The sequence below is a fragment of the Leptodactylus fuscus genome, chromosome 2, assembly GCF_031893055.1.
Source record: "Leptodactylus fuscus isolate aLepFus1 chromosome 2, aLepFus1.hap2, whole genome shotgun sequence".
Classification (NCBI taxonomy): Eukaryota; Metazoa; Chordata; class Amphibia; order Anura; family Leptodactylidae; genus Leptodactylus; species Leptodactylus fuscus.
The window spans coordinates 50,793,934-50,812,920 of record NC_134266.1 but is presented as its reverse complement, the minus strand read 5'-3'; the positions used below and the strand labels follow the sequence as shown (position 1 = coordinate 50,812,920).

The window sequence follows — 18,987 nt, the reverse complement described above, 5'->3', positions numbered from 1 at the left end:
TATACACAGTGATGTCTCAATGTAGGATGTCTCAATGTAGGGATAATATACACAGTGATGTCACAGTGAAGTAACATTGTTTATCTAATATGATATTATAGCCATATTAAAAACACTGATGTCACAACACAGGAATAGTAAACATTGTGGTCACAATACCGACATAATAAACATAATTATGTCACAGTACAGTGATAATAAACCCAGAAATGTCAATCAAAATAAATAAACAGTCATGTCATATTACATACATAAATGTGATGTCACAGTACAGGGATAATAAACATAGTGATGTCATGGTACAGAAATAATATACACAGTAATGTCACAATACACACATAATGAACACGCTAGTGTCATAGTACAGGATAATAATAATACACAGTATTCTCTAAATAAATAAATTTATAAATACAGTGATGTCACAGTACAGGGATAATACACACAGTGATGTCACAGTACAGGGGTAATACACACAGTGATGTCACAGTACAGAGATAATACACACAGTGATGTCACAGTACAGAGATAATACACACAGTGATGTCACAGTACAGGGATAATACTCACAGTGATGTCACAGTACAGGGATAATACTCACAGTGATGTCACAGTACAGGGATAATATACACAGTGATGTCGCAGTACAGGGATAATAAATAATAAAAAGTGATTTCATTATATTGATATAATAAACATAATGATATTCCACTACAGTCATTTGAATAATATTTATTGATTAATTATTGATTCTTAGAAGAGGTCATTAATAGCAGATTGGCTAATGTTGACAGGTGGCTGTTTATAGTGATCCGGAGCTAGCAGTGCTCTGTACACTGTGTAGCAGGCCAGGAAAGGTAGTGCTAGCTTTGGCTGTCCATACACTTTAGATTTTGGACAGCTGTCATTGGACTATCCAATTGATGACCACACCATGAATATCAACTCAACCATTTGATCAAAAAGATGCCCCAAGAGTCTGCACAAGTTGATTGGCTGATGATCAGTTTAAGATGAACACTCATGCCAAATACTGATATTTTTGGCTAACAATCGGCTACAATTATCCAACATGACCAATCTGTTTTTGGCAGATTAAAGTCTTTTATTGGTCAGCCATGAACGACCATTCACGACATCTACAGGTTTGATAGTCGGCTATTTATTGGCTATGAAAATCTAAGTTGTATGATCAGTTTAAGTCCGACACCCCTTCGGATCAACCCTTGGACCAGGGTATGGCACTTGTGTGAACACAGCTTTCTCTGCTCAGGCCAGTGATGTCACATTCACAGGCCTCGCTACAGCTCAGATTCAATGAAAGAGACTGAGCTGTAAAACCAAGAATGGCCACTATCCAATGTGTGGCGCTGTGCTTGGTCTACAGTGATGAGGCTGCAGTGATTCTCTGAACACCACAATCTCACATCTGATATGGATGGACCTATACTAAACATAGGAAACCTTGTAACACTCTATATGTTCATTGTTTCTACTGATTCTTCCATGAAATACCAATGAAGCCCCACTGGAAGATCAATGGAGCTAATCCACATGCGAATCCACCGACACATGCCTGGCAGGGAAGCAGACACTGCAGAGTCTTTGAAAAACACACATTGGGGACACACAGGCAGATCCGCAACATGTGAACATACCCTTAATAAAAAGTAAAGAACAGCTGAGAATTTGGGTAGAAAAAAATATGATAAAAACTTGTCAGAGACAAGCACATGACTGGTTGAATGGTACATGTATGTTGTCTGTGTACCGCACATGCCTCCACGGACCCATTCACTGACCTGTCCTGAGTTTTGCGCTGGGCGCATGGCCCCCTACACAGAAAACGCAACTTGTCAAATATACCTATACGGAAACGCTGAAAGTCTGCAATTTTCCTTTCTGTGAAAAGCGCTGCCAGAAACACCACAATGCGTTTCTGCCGCAGTTTTTCCCGCAGGCCTTTTTCGCTGCGGCCTGCTATATGGAGCCTTAATGTCGCCCCCCCCACCCCCACCATTCAGCGCTGTTGTTTCTGGGCACGGTCACACCCAGTGTCACACAGGCCCAGCACAGTTTTAGAGGATCCTCGGCCGGGCCCAGGCTCTAATATAATAGTGGTCCACAAAAATAAACCCAAATCTTCAAGGTTACTGTGGCCATCTCCTAGGGGCTGTTGGAGGTCGAGCCCCAGAATCATTTTATCAGGTGGGTCCAAGGAGTCTCACACCGACACTGGTCAGAGCAGAAGTGATCACATGACTGCAGTAGCCAATCACTGGCCTCAGTGGTCACATTGCAACAGGGATGTCATCACTTGTGGTCTGGTTGTGATGACAGGGGTGGCACTGGCTGGGGGGGGGGTATTTAAAGAGGAACAGGTTTGTTTGGGTTTTTTTTAATTATTTTAATTTTTCTGTCCTTTCTATGTCTCTGCCTGCTCCTTTAAAATGGTTTCTCATGGTAACCAATAAGATCGCTGCTTTCATTTTTCACACGCTAGATTACATAGAAGCTGCAATCTGATTGGTTACTGAGTGTCCGCTGCACTTGTTCCCTGCCCTTGGTATAAGTTCACACAGGACACGTCTCCACATGACAGCTCCTAAAGTTTGTGCCCCCCCTAAGGCTGCGGGACAGGACAGCTGTAGTAACGCGAGAGCGGGCGCTGAGACTGTAGTGTACACAGGGTGACCGGGGCAGCCACCTTCCTGTGCCAGGCCTGTGAAGTGAGTACGCCGCACATTCACCTCCTCAGTGCCCGCACAGCGCCATCTTTGCGCGCTCTCCCTGCCCGCCCTCCCGGAGGCGGAGAAGGAGGCCGGGAGCCCCGGTCACACCGATCCCAGTCCCAGCAGCAGGAGCCGCTCCTCCCCTGGTCCCGCCCACACCACCCCGGGCCGGCCTTTGTTTCCGGTGCTCGCAGCGCCCTCTTGCTGCCCCTCCCCAGCTCGTTTTTGGGATCAGTCCGAGGCCGTCCGGAGCGTCGTTGTGAGGAAGGTAAATGAGCTTCTTGTCCGGGACTTGTAGCCACAGCTAGCGGGCGCCGTGAGAGGAGAGCGGGGGGCCCAGCACTGACTGCTCCCAGGCCCGGCTGTGGGGAAGGGAGAAGATCAGGCCTTGCCCTTCCTCTGCTGCTGGGGTAAACATGAGGCGGGGGGCAGAGCACAGGGCTCGGGGCCATTTATTCGGCAGGGGACACTCCCCAAGGCCTCACATGTATGTGTCTAGTCATAGCTGGTCAGTGACAGCAGCTCCTGCTCTACATGGCAGTGTCAAAGCAGCTCTGCCCCGTGTGAACCCCTCAGATGTAGCAGAGCTGGGTTTGACATTAGGCACTAGACATCCTGCTGTCTTTTATGATTGTTGTTAAAGCTGGGCAGCCCTACACAGTCAGCTCTGCTACATCTTGTGATCATGGGTCAGATCATGTAATCTCACACACTAAGGTAAAGTGACCATGGACAGGACAGCGGGCACCAGTGATTGGATGATGGGTCACTTTATAAATGACAGGACAGCGGGCACCAGTGATCGGGTGATGGGTCACTTTATAAATGACAGGACAGCGGGCACCAGTGATCGGGTGATGGCTCACTTTATAAATGACAGGACAGCGGGCACCAGTGATCAGGTGATGGGTCACTTTATAAATGACAGGACAGCGGGCACCAGTGGTCAGATGATGGGTCACTTTATAAATGACAGGACAGCGGGCACCAGTGATCAGGTGATGGGTCACTTTATAAATGACAGGACAGCGGGTACCAGTGATTGGATGATGGGTCACTTTATAAATGACAGGACAGCGGGCACCAGTGAGCAGTTAATGGGTCACTTTATAAATGACAGGACAGCGGGCACCAGTGATTGGATAATGACAGGACAGCGGGCACCAGTGATTGGATAATGGGTCACTTTATAAATGACAGGACAGCGGGCACCAGTGATCGGGTGATGGTTACTTTATAAATGACAGGACAGCGGGCACCAGTGATTGGATAATGGGTCACTTTATAAATGACAGGACAGCGGGCACCAGTGATTGGGTGATGGGTCACTTTATAAATGACAGGACAGCGGGCACCAGTGATTGGGTGATGGGTCACTTTATAAATGACAGGACAGCGGGCACCAGTGATTGGATGGTGGGTCACTTTATAAATGACAGGACAGCGGGCACCAGTGAGCAGTTAATGGATCACTTTATAAATGACAGGACAGCGGGCACCAGTGATCGGGTGATGGGTCACTTTATAAATGACAGGACAGCGGGCACCAGTGAGCAGTTAATGGGTCACTTTATAAATGACAGGACAGCGGGCACCAGTGATTGGATAATGACAGGACAGCGGGCACCAGTGATTGGATAATGGGTCACTTTATAAATGACAGGACAGCGGGCACCAGTGATTGGATAATGGGTCACTTTATAAATGACAGGACAGCGGGCACCAGTGATCGGGTGATGGTTACTTTATAAATGACAGGACAGCGGGCACCAGTGATTGGATAATGGGTCACTTTATAAATGACAGGACAGCGGGCACCAGTGATTGGGTGATGGGTCACTTTATAAATGACAGGACAGCGGGCACCAGTGATTGGGTGATAGGTCACTTTATAAATGACAGGACAGCGGGCACCAGTGATTGGGTGATGGGTCACTTTATAAATGACAGGACAGCGGGCACCAGTGATTGGGTGATGGGTCACTTTATAAATGACAGGACAGCGGGCACCAGTGATTGGATGGTGGGTCACTTTATAAATGACAGGACAGCGGGCACCAGTGAGCAGTTAATGGATCACTTTATAAATGACAGGACAGCGGGCACCAGTGATCGGGTGATGGGTCACTTTATAAATGACAGGACAGCGGGCACCAGTGATCGGGTGATGGGTCACTTTATAATAACAGGACAGCGGGTACCAGTGATCGGGTGATGGGTCACTTTATAAATGACAGGACAGCAGACACTAGTGATTGGTTATTTTATAATTGACAGGTCAGTGGGTACTGGTCAGTGTCTGATGGTTTCTTTATAATTGTCAGGGCAGTGAGCACCAGTGATTGGGTGATGGGTCACTTTACAGTTGACATGTCAGTGGGCACCGGAGGTTGCGTGATGGTTTCTTTGCATGCCTGGCAGGACAGCTAATAACCTCATCAACAACTATATGGACTAGTGCGGGTTCCATTGGAGTGAGTGTACACTTCCTGGCCTGGCTGCTGAATTGCCGCCCGTATCCGGACTCTATCTCATGGGCACAGGTGTCCTACATGCCCAATACTTCTGATTATCATGCACGTTCAATGGTGCTATGAGGGCTCTGGCCTAAAGTATTTGATGGCACGTCTATTGCCAACACGTTTGTGTGTGAACCTCCAGGGCTAGATGTCACGTTTGTACATTGCTTGTTACATTGTATAAATTACAGAAGGCCTGATGTATTAATGCACTCTTGAGATGCCAGGAGGTATGAATTGCATCACACAGGGACTCGTCATCCGAGTCCGTCCTCATTCTGTGACATGATGTGACTGCTACAGTCCTTATAATAAAGGCTCGGTGTTGCAGCTGACTTCTCGCCTTTGTCACTGCTTAGTAATGTCGGTGGCAGTGCCAAGGTTAACAGCTCTGAGCCACGGCTAGGAATGTTTCCTGCTTTCTATCTCTTTCTATGTTTGTATCTTGAGTGCTGCAATGCTGCAGATCTCCACTATCCTCTCCTGACAAACACAGCCTGGATGTGTTTGTTACTGTAAATGTTATTGGAGGGAGGAGGGGAGGCCTGGGAAGGCAGCGGAAGGAGCTTAGAGGAAGGTTGGTGGCACCACATACTTATATTAAATAACAAAGAAAATCATTCTCATTGTCTTTATCCTTAGTTGCTTTGCAGCCCCACCTAACGCATGCATGGATCTTGTGCAGGGCTTACAGAAATCTCATGGCTCTGCTTGCCAGTAAGTGTGTGCTGTTTGCATTGTGGACGTTTTGCATGCTACATAGGTGGATTCAGTTTGCTATCCACATGTCATGTTTCTGTGCGTTCAGCTCCATTGTCAGCTTCACCAACAACCTCTGTAAACATCTTGGGTACGGTTGTGTCCTGTGAGGCCGCATAGCTAAGACATTTTCCTTCCCGCAGGGCAATTTTTAGGTGACCGTTGTGGTCGGTGGGGTATTTTCGGTCTGTAGATTTGGTGGGGGTTGGAGTTAAACTTGTTTACTTGGTTGTGACGCTTTGCAGGGAGATGCTTGGGTCTGATTTTTCTCTGATGACATCACCGCCTTTAGTAGGGTGGACAAAAACTTTATCTAGTCTGGTCACATTAGGGGCAGTGATGCGGTAATGTATTATGTAATGATAAAACCAAGAAAAACAAAAGCTGAGAATGTCCCCGCTGCCAAAGTCACCTTCTTCTTGACTTGTCCTTTATATGACAGGGACGTGTTTGGGGTGACTATCAGATTGCGGAGTATGAGACTGATATATGTTATGTATCAGTGTACAGTGCTGACCTATAAGGGATTACAGGAGGCCCTTCAGTTCTTCACGCTTGTAAAAACTTTTTGGACATCTCTTAGTTACATTTGTTTTTGATGACCATAACTATATACCCAGCTTTCCAAGTCTCCTGAACTGCAGATCTATACCATAGCTGGAGCCAGGCAGCCTGTGTACTATTTGGGTACTATTATGTTGTCTCCTGACAGGTTTGTTTAGTACATATGGTATTCCCAATGAAATGACAATTCTGTAGCCTCTTTTCTTAGAACACTTTGGGGAATTTATTAAAACTGACAATTCTTAGACCAGTTTTAATTAATCTTCCCCGTCAAGAGCAAGGAATCATAATCGTTCTTTCCCATGTAGATGCTCTCTTTTCATTCTTTAATTGGAGTGATGGACAGATTGCCCGAATGGGCAGTGATCACAAGTGTGAATCCAGCCTTATTCCTCTTAGAAATCTCTGGATAAGTTGACTGTTTCTTGCTATCAGTATTGACTGTGTATGGACACCTGTATAGGCCTTCAATTGAAGATTGGCCAGGGACTGAGCTCCGAACAGGCCATTGACCAATGAATGTGATGTCACATGACTTGTGTAGATCCATAGAGGTCCCGGGTGTCTGATTTGCACTGATCTTCAATTTGATGACCTACCCTGAGGACAGGTATGAGTATGAAAACCCCTTTAACTTAATGTGTATGGCTAACTTCTAGATATACATGGAAAGAGGACTACTTAAGAATACCAGACACTAGTGAGGACTGTATGGACTTATTGACTACTCAAATCTCATAATCTTAGTACACTATGTGAAGGCTTCTTCCAGAGAAAAGAATGGCCACCTGTGCACCTTCCAGATGTCTTTCCTTTTAGTCTTGTGAATTATAGAGAGAAATAGAAGAGTCAATGAATGACAGGAATGTCAGAAGCTGCATATGATGTATGGCCATAGAAATGTAAAGTGTGTAGTAACTAATCTGGTATTCTATTATGTGTTGTGCTCCATAAAGCTTGGACTGAAGAAATGAAGACTTGAGATTGCATCCTATATATGCAAGTAGATGCTTGGCCTGACAAGCAAGCCGGATAACTCAGTGATGTTGTGCACATCAGTTATTACAATATTGCCGAGCTTTTCGATCATACCGAAACCGTCCGAACCAGAACTACTGTTATACTTTGGGGTCTCGCCAGGCTCCGTGGTATAATAAATGGAGGTCCGCAAGCATAAAAATCAGCGTTACTCACCTCCAACATGACTATTGCCTGGACCGGGAGGTTACTGTTTTTCCTTGCACAGTCTGCATTCTCCCATTTATTGATCCATATTGGTAAATTCATTTGGGCTGTGGATTACTCTTTTTTTTCTTGTTACTCACCTCCCATTGGTGTCAGTGCTGGTCTTTCTCCTCTTGAATGAGATCAGGGTCCGTGACATCATCCAGAAGGAGCGGAGAGGAGTAGGAGCAGCGCCAGAGCCCAGGAGAGGTGAGTAACACTGCAGTTCTGGTTCGGATGTGTTTGCTCCAAACAAAAGCCGCGGGTAAATCCAACACATACTCACCTCTTTGTAGACTCCTTTGCCCCACAGCGGTAATCCAGTGTATCGGTGGATGCAGATGCAGTTGTTTAAGAAGTTAATGGGGGAAATGGGCCCCGGGCTGCAACCCATTTCTCCTTTATTATGATCCTGCTTTTGGCGTGGCTTATTAAAAGGGGTGTGGTCTAAATAATTGCCATTAATTTTAATTAAGGTAAAAAGGTTTCTTCTGTAACCTCTGTCCAGAATGCTAAACAATATGGCACATGCCAGAGAGATGTGACAGAAGCCCATTATATTACATTATAGACAATGGGGCCACGAGGTGATATTCGGGCCTATGATGTGTCTGATCTGGTGCGTCCACCATTGTCATTGTTCTGTGCCTGTAATGGAGCAGAACAACAAAATCAATATCGCCGATGTGAACAGAAAGAACTTAATGTCATGCTTTCAAAGAACTTCTTCTAAACCTTTAAGGCTTGGTTCACATATGCTGATGTGTTCTGTCCGTAAGGGTCCGCATGCCCGTTCGTGCGGGCAGTCCGCGGCAAGCACACGGACTCCATTATAGTCTATGGGGCCCGTGTGCTTGAACTGCACAGAGTTTGCAGTTGCGCGTGTGTTCCGTCCGTAGGGGTCCTCATGTGGACCTTTACGGACGGAACACACCAGCATGTGTGAAGCGGGCATAAGGGTATGTTCACACATGGCAAACTGCATTTGTTAAATCCTTCTGAGTGAGTTTTGTAAAAATCTATGGCCATCCTGCAGAGAGAATCCCATTCAGATGTTTGCAATTGATTTCATTTGCAGAAATTTCTGTACCAAATCTGGTTGGGATCTGTTGTGCTTGTCCCTCTTTGAGCAACGGATGTTTGATGGGACCCCCTATATTTAGCTGTTGTTGGCAAGGGAACCGCTTTGCAGCCCCACTTGTCTTACAGGATTGCTACAGAGCGTTAAATGGTACTTATCCAAACAGATGAGATGTAATAGACAGGCAGCCGTGTTCTCCAAGCAAGAGATGCTCTCTATATTAGAGAGGACTTGTTCACACAGCAGAAAATGAAGAGCTATTGAGGCGGACTTCTGCCCCAGATTCCTCTCCGTTTGCCGACCCTCCGACTTTTCAGCATGTCTTTCTTTGCTGATGAGATGGATCAAATGAGTCTCTCTGGGTTGGGACATCCGCAGGACGGTTGTTATTATTCTTTGCAGTTTCAGGGCAAAGTTTGACACTGATTTTGAGGTGGAATCTGCCTTAGAAACTGTGCCAAATTCCTACATGTGAACATACCCACATGTCCACTTCTGTGGTCCACATTTTTCACAGACGGCACCCCACCTTATTTGTGGAGGATGTGTTGTCCGTGGTTGATCCACTTTTCACATCTGATAATTTTTTGATTCATTTTCTTTGCTTCCAGGAATCCGTAGTCTTTCGTTACTGTGATGCGTCTGCATCAGTGAAAAAAATTCTTACTATGGGCTGAAGAGTCTGGTGGGAGGTCCTACTCTCAATGATTGACAACTAGAGGGCTGTCAGTCAAGGTTTGGGACTGCCCCTGGACTCTTAAGTCGACTGTTAGCAGGGATGTGAGTGAATGAAGTCTAGACCATCTTTCCTGGACTGAGTACAATGCTCTAAAAACGGACTCACTGTAATTTACATTAGGTTGACAGTAGCATCGCCCGTCCGTTGTTCTTGTCCATCGTAGGACCAGAATAACAGTCAGGCCCACTTCTAAAACAGGCCCAATGGACCCTATTGATCATAATGTAACGGAATCTCCCACGGAGAATCTCCTAAATTATTGGGCCAGCAAAGAAAGTCAGTGACCCAAGGGCTATATCTTTGAGACTACAGACATTTACATTATTCAGATTTGTAGTTTTTAAGTTCTATTACTGCAGTCTTTAAAATGGTGCACCTAACAGTACGAGACGTTTCCTATTTACGATCCCCGGGGGTCTGACTGCTGACTGTGGGAAATTGATAGCGCCTACACATTTCTGGAGGGAAAATGTAGTATTGCATAGTCCCAACTGAAATGTAATACATAAATGGGTGTGCTGACATCTGAAGAGAAGGAGGCCACACATTGTGGGAAAGCTGTGTTTTTTTTTTTTTTTGTTTTTTTTTTGGGTTGCAGATTTTGCTGCTGTTTTTTTTTTTTTTTTTTTTTTTTTGTTAAAGCTAGGCGTGGATTAAGAACAAGGGAGAAGTATAAGAGCTTCCTATATATGTCTGGAGAAAGGGAATATAAGCATGTCTGGGATACACACATGAAAACATGGAAATAATATAAGGGCAGACTAGATGGGCCAGGTGCTCTTTTACTCCTAGCAGTCTTCTAGGTTTCTATATTTCCAGTTCCTTATGAAGTCATTCTTGCCTTTGGCTCAAAAAATTGCAGCAAAATCTGCAGCAAAAAAACACAGCTTTTGTGTAACCTATGGCTTCAGTGTCAGCAGGGTTCTGTTGTGTGTAATAGTAGATAACCTCTTGTGATGTCCATATGTCCTAATAGAGCTTGTGGGTATGAATGGTTCTCTATGGACTAAAGTATTTCACTTCTAGACAGTGCTATATGGCTGAGTTTTCAGTAATTTTTTGTGGCAGTAGCTTGAAGCATGTCTGAGAACTACATGTGGGATATTGCAAAGTGCTACAGCTACAATGGCGGGTAAGGGATGAGACTCTGAGGGAATTTATTAATCCCTGCACTTTGGAATTCTGCTGTCAAAAAGTTGCAAATTTTGCAAACATTTTTACACTACTTAGGCCCGGTTCACATCTGCACATGGGTTTCCATACAGGGAGTCCGCTTGGGGACCCTTGTGAACCGGTCCTTACCCTTACTCATGGTAGGCTTTGAATATTATATTGGTGATGGGACATCTCTTGGCACTATTGCTATTTGGAGGGATTGCGCCTCGCTGACTACTGCTATAGCCTTTTAAGGTTTAACATTAGTCAGGACACTGACTTGTATAACACAAGTTTGTAGTGTCAGTAGTAGCGGTGCAGGGTATCACAGTACTCGCAACAGTCTCTACTGAAATTACCGTCTATACAAATAAGTAAAAAGAATGGAGAGGTGTGGTCCCACCTACCAGCTGATCAGCAGGTGCCAAAAGCCCCTGCCTATTGATGGCCATGAATTGTAAAGGCCTGGATAACTTTTCTGGTGTCTTACACAAGTCGTCCTGAACAGTGTAGAAGTTCCTGTATTTCTGAGCTTTAGTATAAGAGGGATCTAAGGGTAAGTTCACACGGAAGTTTTTGGACTGGGTTTTGACGCGGTGGCTGCCTCAGAATCCGGTCCAAAAAAATGGCTCGCTGTGACTGGATGCCAGTGCGGTGCATACATTGCACTGGCATCCAGTCACAGCATTTGGCTCCGGATTAGGCCCAAATGAATGGGCCTAGTCGGGAGGGAGTGTTGCGAGGCCGACGTCCGTAGCAGAATTTGCCTGAAGAAAGGGAATTTGGCTTCTTTCTTTCTGCGAGCGGGAACAAACCACTCACGGAAAAAAGAAATGACCGGCTCCCATTGATGTGAATGGGAGACAGTTTTTTTTGAGCCATATTTTGACGCAGATTCTGCGTCAAAATCCGCACTAAAAACCCCGGCCTGAACACAGCTTAAAAAGTAAACCGCTTTTTTTTCCCCCCTCAAAGGAGCAGTCTGTAATCTGAGGACAGTTCACCACTTGTAGATTCTCTTTACTGCTTTGGGGTGTAACAACCTGTTTTGCTGGTGCATTTCTATAAAACAATGATATTAATAATCTCAATGATACAAATCTTTTCTCATTTCTATAGTTTTATACTCCGCACCCTACACATTGTATTTCAGAGCCTTCACAGGTCTGGAGTTTCTGCTCATCTTGCCATATTAACTACATTTGTTGATGTGGGTGAAAGCTGCCAGTCTACATTTTTTGTTCATGTGAATAGTAATTTTAGACATGACCGCAGCGAAGCCTTGTCTCATAGAACAATGGCTGATCATCATGATGGCTTCCTCAATTAATAACCATAAGAACATTTTTAGACGTGTCTATAACAATGGCCAATCATCACGATGGCTTCCTCCGTTAATAACCATGAGAACATTTTTAGACCTGTATTATCCCAGTTTTATTCAGCATAGAGCTTCTGTTAGGTGAATGAATATATTATATATATATATATATATATATATATATATATATATATATATATACCATGTTGTAGCTAGAATGTTCTTTGGTTTTGTACATTATCCTTCTGTTTTGTGTAGCGTACTGCTATGTAGTGTATGTGTAGCGTACTGCTATGGTCATGAAAGGTGCAGGAATATCAATATGTTCTAGGATTAATAATGTCATGGTCGCAATGGTAAAAATGTAGAAATTGACATCTCTAGAGGATAAAGCTGCCTATAAATATCAGGTTTCTCACTGTGGTATAAAATCCATCTTCTTTGTAACCCAGCTACCTGGTGTTAGGCCCATGCACATGACCGTAGTCATGTTCTGGTCGGTGGGACAGAACAGATTGCACACGGATGACCTATGTGTGCAGTCCATGTTTTCCACAGACCCTATCAATGGAGTAGGTAAGACAGAGTCTTAAAAACGGCGAGGAATAGTGCTTGCTCCATATTTTGCGGCTTGGTTGACTCCAATCCAAGGAAAATATGGCTGGTCTATCTGGTAATTGTAATAAGGTGTAGCATGTGGAGCAAAAATACGGTCATTTACATAGGGCTTTAGAGGGGGGTCATGGACCGTGGAGAATAAACGGCAAATTTGAGGTTTTCTTGCCTATGGCTATTGTATATGTCTCATGCACATGGTTGTATTGTGACACCATAGCAATGTATGTGGAGTGCCTATGACTGCCTTGTATGAAGTTATACAGAGCGCTGAGTACAATGTCCGGTCTCCTGTATGCCGTTCTGCCATGTCTATCAGGCCGTGCTCCGCATCTTTGCTGCTTGGCCCAGTTTGTGCAGTGTCTCGGCACTCCTCATGCTTGTCCATTATGCTGCACTAAGCTCCCAGTGGCCACAAATATTGTCATCATTATGTGTATAACCCATGTGGTCACCTGTACCGGAAGCCCTTAACCACTTGTGAGACAGAGGCGTCACAATGAAGGGAGGATCTCCATGGTAAATATACAACAACGTTGTGGTGTATTTTATTGTCTGCAGGCAGACGTGTATCTGTCAGAATCAGCACCTAGGTATATAGGACAGTGGGCTGCAGTATTACAATCTCAGCCATGTCCCTGTTATCCCTGATAGTATGTGAGCATTAAAGTCCAATTTCACCAAATAAGGGTTATGCTTGTTTAATGAAAAGTTATACAATTTTCCAGTATACTTTCTGTATCAATTCCTCACAGTTTTCTTGATCTCTGCTTGTTGTCATTTATTCTGTTTTTAGTCCATGGTCATGTGATGTACACACCGGTGCACAGCCCGTTACAAGGCAGATGTCTGATTACTGTGCTGTGACTATAACGAGCTGTGCACCTGTATGACCATGGCCCGTACATCACATGACCATGGCCCGTACATCACATGACCCTGGACTGATTCTTATATATCCACTAGAAGTAAACAAAGAATCCCATGAAGCAGAGATCTAGAAATGGTGAAGAATGGACATTGAACACGTATAACTTTATTTGTTATACAAACAATATCATTTATTTGTTGCAACTGAAAGTGTATTCCCTTTACAAGCATTTTGAACAAGCTCCTACAAAGAGTAACTAACATTGGTGTAAACTTTTCACATGTTCTACTGAAACGTCCGTTTTGATGGATATGGGGCAGATCTTGAGGCCCCCACAATTGCTGGTACTCTCAGCTAAGCCAAGGGCACTTTTGGTTGAGATGTCCTGTGCTCAGGGACACAAGCAGATTGTTGGATGTATTCATACTGTACGTCCATGTATGCGCTGCTCTGCTTATGTCATAAAGGAGAGCCTATCACAGGTCAAGGGGGACAGCTAGGGGTGAGTTACAAGAGTTTTTTGCAGAAGGATTTTGCGATGGAATTGGCATAAAAAAAGACTCATTCAAAAGATTCATTTAAATGGAACTCGGTCCTCTAGCTGTCTTTTTTTTTTTTTTTGTACTTTGTATATAAAATTACTTTTTTCAGCTAGAAAAAAAAAATTCCCTGTCTTCAGGCTGATTCCGCCTTGAAAAACCCATAAAAATAAATGGGAGGAGGAAAAAAGCAACAACGTTTTTAAGGCCGTGCCTGAAATGGCATAAACCGCACAGTTTGGTGTGAATCCCATTCACACTTTCCAGACAAATATGTGCAGCAGAAACGTTTCGAATTCCAAAACCGTAAAGGTTTCCCTTTAGGTATAATGGAAGCAGAAAGGACTTGTGGGTAAAACTGCATTGCCGCGGTGGTTTTTCCAGCAGCGATTTTTTTTTTTTTTTTTTTTTTTTTTTAATATATATACTGCGCCTTGCTACGTGGGGCCTTTACATAGTTTTTGTAAAAACCACACTATCAGCCAACAAAAAACTTTGTGAACATACCCTAAGCTCTTCTGCGCCTTCATTTTAGTCCTCAAGGGGTTCTCTGCGCCCGGCCCACCACCATTCAAAACTGACATGTCGCTTTGACCTATCAGAAGTTTTTCCAAATGTTAAACCCATTTTAAATTCTGTCTTAATAGTTGAACAACCACCTGTTTCTTTTTAGGTTGCCCCTTGTCCATACGGCAGTAAAAAGATGCATACGTGGAAAAGGAAAGTAATAGTGGAATTTTAGAAAATTTCCTTGAGCTGGTGAAACTACCTTTATAGAAATCTCGTAAAGTCTAAGAATATCTTGCACTGTCAGATGAATACATAGAAACACAATAAATAACTTTACAAAACTTGTCCCAACTAGACACTGTCGCTAAAGCGAACCGATGTCCCTATGGGTAGCTGTAAGGCGCGCACGTGTCTCTGGCCAGAACACAGGACATCTTGATGTCTTACTTTTATATATGGCAGTGTTGTCCAATAGGGACAAGACATTTAAAGGCCTTGTTTCACCACCAAAACTTCTTGCCAAGACAATGAATGCTCATGACTGTTACCATTCCGTCTCGGACTAGGTTCACACCTGCGCTGGGTCTTCGCTGAGGGATTTCGCTCCCCATTCCGCTTTAATAATGTGGAGAGAGAAGTCCTGCAAGTAGTACCTTGCTCTCCGCGTTTGTCTGCCCTTTTCGGACGGAAACCAGAGGAACCCTAATATAGTCTATGGGATCCACAGGTAACCACTCTTTTAAGTGGATTAAGTTTCCTTTCAGGGGGTCCGTACGGAAGACGAACGCCGGTGTGAACCTAGCGTCAGTTCACATCTGTGCCAGACTTTGTTGCAGTGTCCGCCTGAAAATTGGTAGAGGGAAAGGACCGTCTCCTCCGCCTGTTTCCATTTTAAAATGACAGACCACATTGACTATAACTGGGTCAGTCTGTGTGTTACCGCTATTTTTGCGGCCCACTTCCCCATAGTTTTTATGGTGTCCCACAACAAGGAGTGTGAACCTAGCGCGTCACTGATGCCCCCTAACATAAAGACGGACAGGTCCCAGTGACCACAACAGATATGGCCGCTGAACATGGATTTGAATATGGATTCTATAAGCAGCAAGATTGTGTTTTGACACCCAAAGATGTGTTCATTTTGTTACTAACCGACCCTACAACATGTTTGGGGGTTCAGACGAGGTTTAGGTTTTGGAGGTGGTACACTCCCATGACATTGCCCGATATGGTGTATCCAAAGGTGAATGTAAAGATTTTGCACCTCTGAAATGTTTTCCCTTGTTTCAGATAGTGTCCACGGTCTCGGCTGGCTATGTACGTATTCGCATTTGTACTCTGTCCCAGTGCAGTTTCTAAGCAGAATAAATCCCTTGTGATTGTTATCATTTTGTGTTTCTTCTTTCACTTCCTTTGCTGTCAGGCCTTTGTCTTGGGCTGTCTGGAAACTCGTTAATCCTGTAATTTTAGGCTGTAACCTGTTGCTCACCTTAGTGCTAAGCCTTTCCAGTATAGTCCCTTTTTTGTTGTGGTGGTCTTACCTCTCCCCCTCCTCCTTTTTCCCCCATGAGATTCTGAAGGACATGGTTGAAATCACAAGATTTGCGGTGATCTCACTGCTATTGACTATTCACTTCCTCTATATGGAATGTTACTTTTATTGTGTATGTAAAGTTAATACTTTGTACTTTGGGGTATTTTACTTTATGACCCACAGTGTTTCACCATCCAATGCCTATTCCCATGCGTATGTGTAAACTACACCTAAGGGCCACATAGGTAAGAGAAAAGTCTGACCTATGCAGCTATTTTTGGTGGGACTGTCCAACTGTAGGGGAGTGTGGGGGGGTCCTTTGGCCTTTACCCTGACAGATGATGTCGAGAGACAGAGAGCATAATGGGGCAGATTTTCTGCTGTACAATTGAATTTGCAAATAAAAATTGAAGCTTTTTAATACTGTGTCACCTTCACTGCTTCCCCAAAAAGGGTCCAGAGGCATAAATGTTCTGGGAATGTACACCACCTATGAGCTGCGGTACATTTCCCCTCACAGATGCCCGGCAGAGGGTTTGTGTCATCCGGAAGCATGCGTCTCATCATAAGTGGGGGGACACGTTCTGCTGACTCCGAGGTTATGAAGACTGGCGTTAAAGGGGCTCTATCCCCCCAAAAGTCATATTTAACTAATCACATCCTTGCATAGTCTTTAGAAAGTCTATTCCACACATACCTTTTGTATGTAATTTGCCTCAGTGACTTTTGGATGAGCCCCTTTTCATTCATATGTTAATTAGCATTCATAAATATGCGCCATTGATTTGTATTATGAACAATCCGTTCTTCACAGAGAGAACGCACCACCAGGGGTATCTGGTAGTAGCATATTCCCTCTCTACCTACTGAAAGTACATTGTCAAATTGTCCTTGGCAACAGACTAGAAACTGGACAGGTTAGCCCTGACTTCTAGCAGCAGCAATTGTCTTTTACAATGGAGTTTGTGACATGATTAGAAGTTTATGACAAATTTCAGCAAAATAAAAGTTACCTTTTTAAGTAAGTCTATCATCAGACCCCGACATATCAACCCAGCCCTGCAGATAGATAGGTTAGTGTCACCGGACCCAGCATATCACCCCAGCCCTGCAGATAGATAGGTTAGTGTCACCTGAATCAAGTGGTTTCCACCTGTGAATCGCTGCCTCCAGTGGCGATATATCGCTGTTTTTGCAAGCTAGCTTTTTTGGACCACTGAGGGTGTTGCTATTGCTCCAAAGAGGTAAGTGACAATGTCATTGTTGCTCTGAAGTGGTTATTTGTGTATTGATAAAAACAGGGATATCTCCGAGACAGCGATTCACAAGAGGAAAACACAGGTGACCCTAAACTATCTATCTGCGGGATGGGGTTGACATGCTAAATTCTGGTGACACACTCCCTTTACATTCCTGAGCATCCTATGGCATTAAAACCTTTTCTCTTGTCCTATAAGCTTGCTGCATGTGCTGGTGGAGCTTACACCTATAGACATAACCATGAACCTGCCAGCCTAATAATATTGGACGTTGCCTTTATTATAACATGACGGCTATAACCTGTTCAGACATGGACTCCTCAACACCTCTGTAGGTCCAAGACGTTAACAGCAGATCTTAGAAGTCCGTTGCAAGGTGGGGTCTTCAGCATGGTTGATATTATTGAGATCTTGGGAATTTGAAGGGCACATCAATACCTCGATCTCCGTCTCTCTGGAAAAAGTTTGGGTGTATGTCAAATTAACATCAATACCAAAAAAAAACCCATCATCACACTGCCTCCACCAACTTGCCTTCTTCCTATAGTGTATCCGGCTGCCATCTCTTCCTTGAGGGTCTGTTCATGTGACCATCTGGATGGCACATGGATGACATCTGTTTGCCATCTGTGTTTTTCACTGACCCTATTATTAGAATATACAGACTGAGGCGCAAAAACAGACAGGAATAGCACCTGCTCCATATTTTGCAACTTTGTCCTGTGACCCCCACATGGATCCATAACAACTGTGGGTGTGTAGGGGCCATAGAAATAAATGTGTATGTATGCTATCTATTATTACAGATGTGTAGTAATGGGTTGCACACTGGCCACAACTACTCTCACGTGTATGGATCTTTGGGTAAGTGATGCGCCTGCACCCGGCCTTGTACAGGGTGTAGAAGAGACCTCCTTCTTATATTGCTCCATGGTCCTGGTCTAATGCTCATGTGCCCATTGTCGCCAGTTTTGATGGTGTACAGGGGCTCACAAGATATTGTTATGGCTGATCCGTGTAAGTAAGCTTCTTATAGCTTGGAACATTATATGACTAGTTGATTATTAGGTGCCCCAGGGCTGTGGAGTCGGAGTCAGGACCTGCTTTGGGTGGAGTCAGGGTGGAAAAAAAGTTACCGACTCCGGCTTCAAAATAAAATGATTATTTTTAATTATATTTTACCATGATTAATATTGTATTCTAATTAGATGTATGGTTTGTTACATAGGAGGTCAGTCACTAGATTTTTTTTTTTTTTTTGGTGTGTATTAGATTATCTTTACTGCTTCTGTCTGACCCTGACTGTCAGCCATTTATGACGGAGTTCGAGCTGGGCTGTGGAAAAATGGAGGGGTTTGAGACTGTGGTTTGGCTTGTGACTTAGTAGTTGAGGGCGTGAGGGTATCGGTATTGGGTTAATATTTCACACTGTCACTTTAGTTGTTGCTCTCATTGTATTGCTATCAAACCGTTTCTTCTATGTGGAGGGGCCATGACAGGTCTAGCCTGTTCTTTGTCTAACAATGGGCCATTCCATTGATAAATGCAAGGTATTGAATGGAGGG

The 18,987-nt window shown here is 44.1% G+C and overlaps 1 protein-coding gene across 1 annotated transcript in view; it reads left to right on the top strand.

Moving 5' to 3' along the window:
- The first annotated feature begins 2,802 nt into the window (after window positions 1–2,802).
- Window positions 2,803–18,987, top strand: part of TAOK1 (TAO kinase 1) — a 74,988-nt gene continuing 58,803 nt past the window's right edge. The window contains exon 1 of the mRNA XM_075263753.1: window positions 2,803–3,000. The gene's annotated coding sequence lies outside the window, so the exon portion shown is untranslated. The remainder of the gene's footprint in view (window positions 3,001–18,987) is intronic.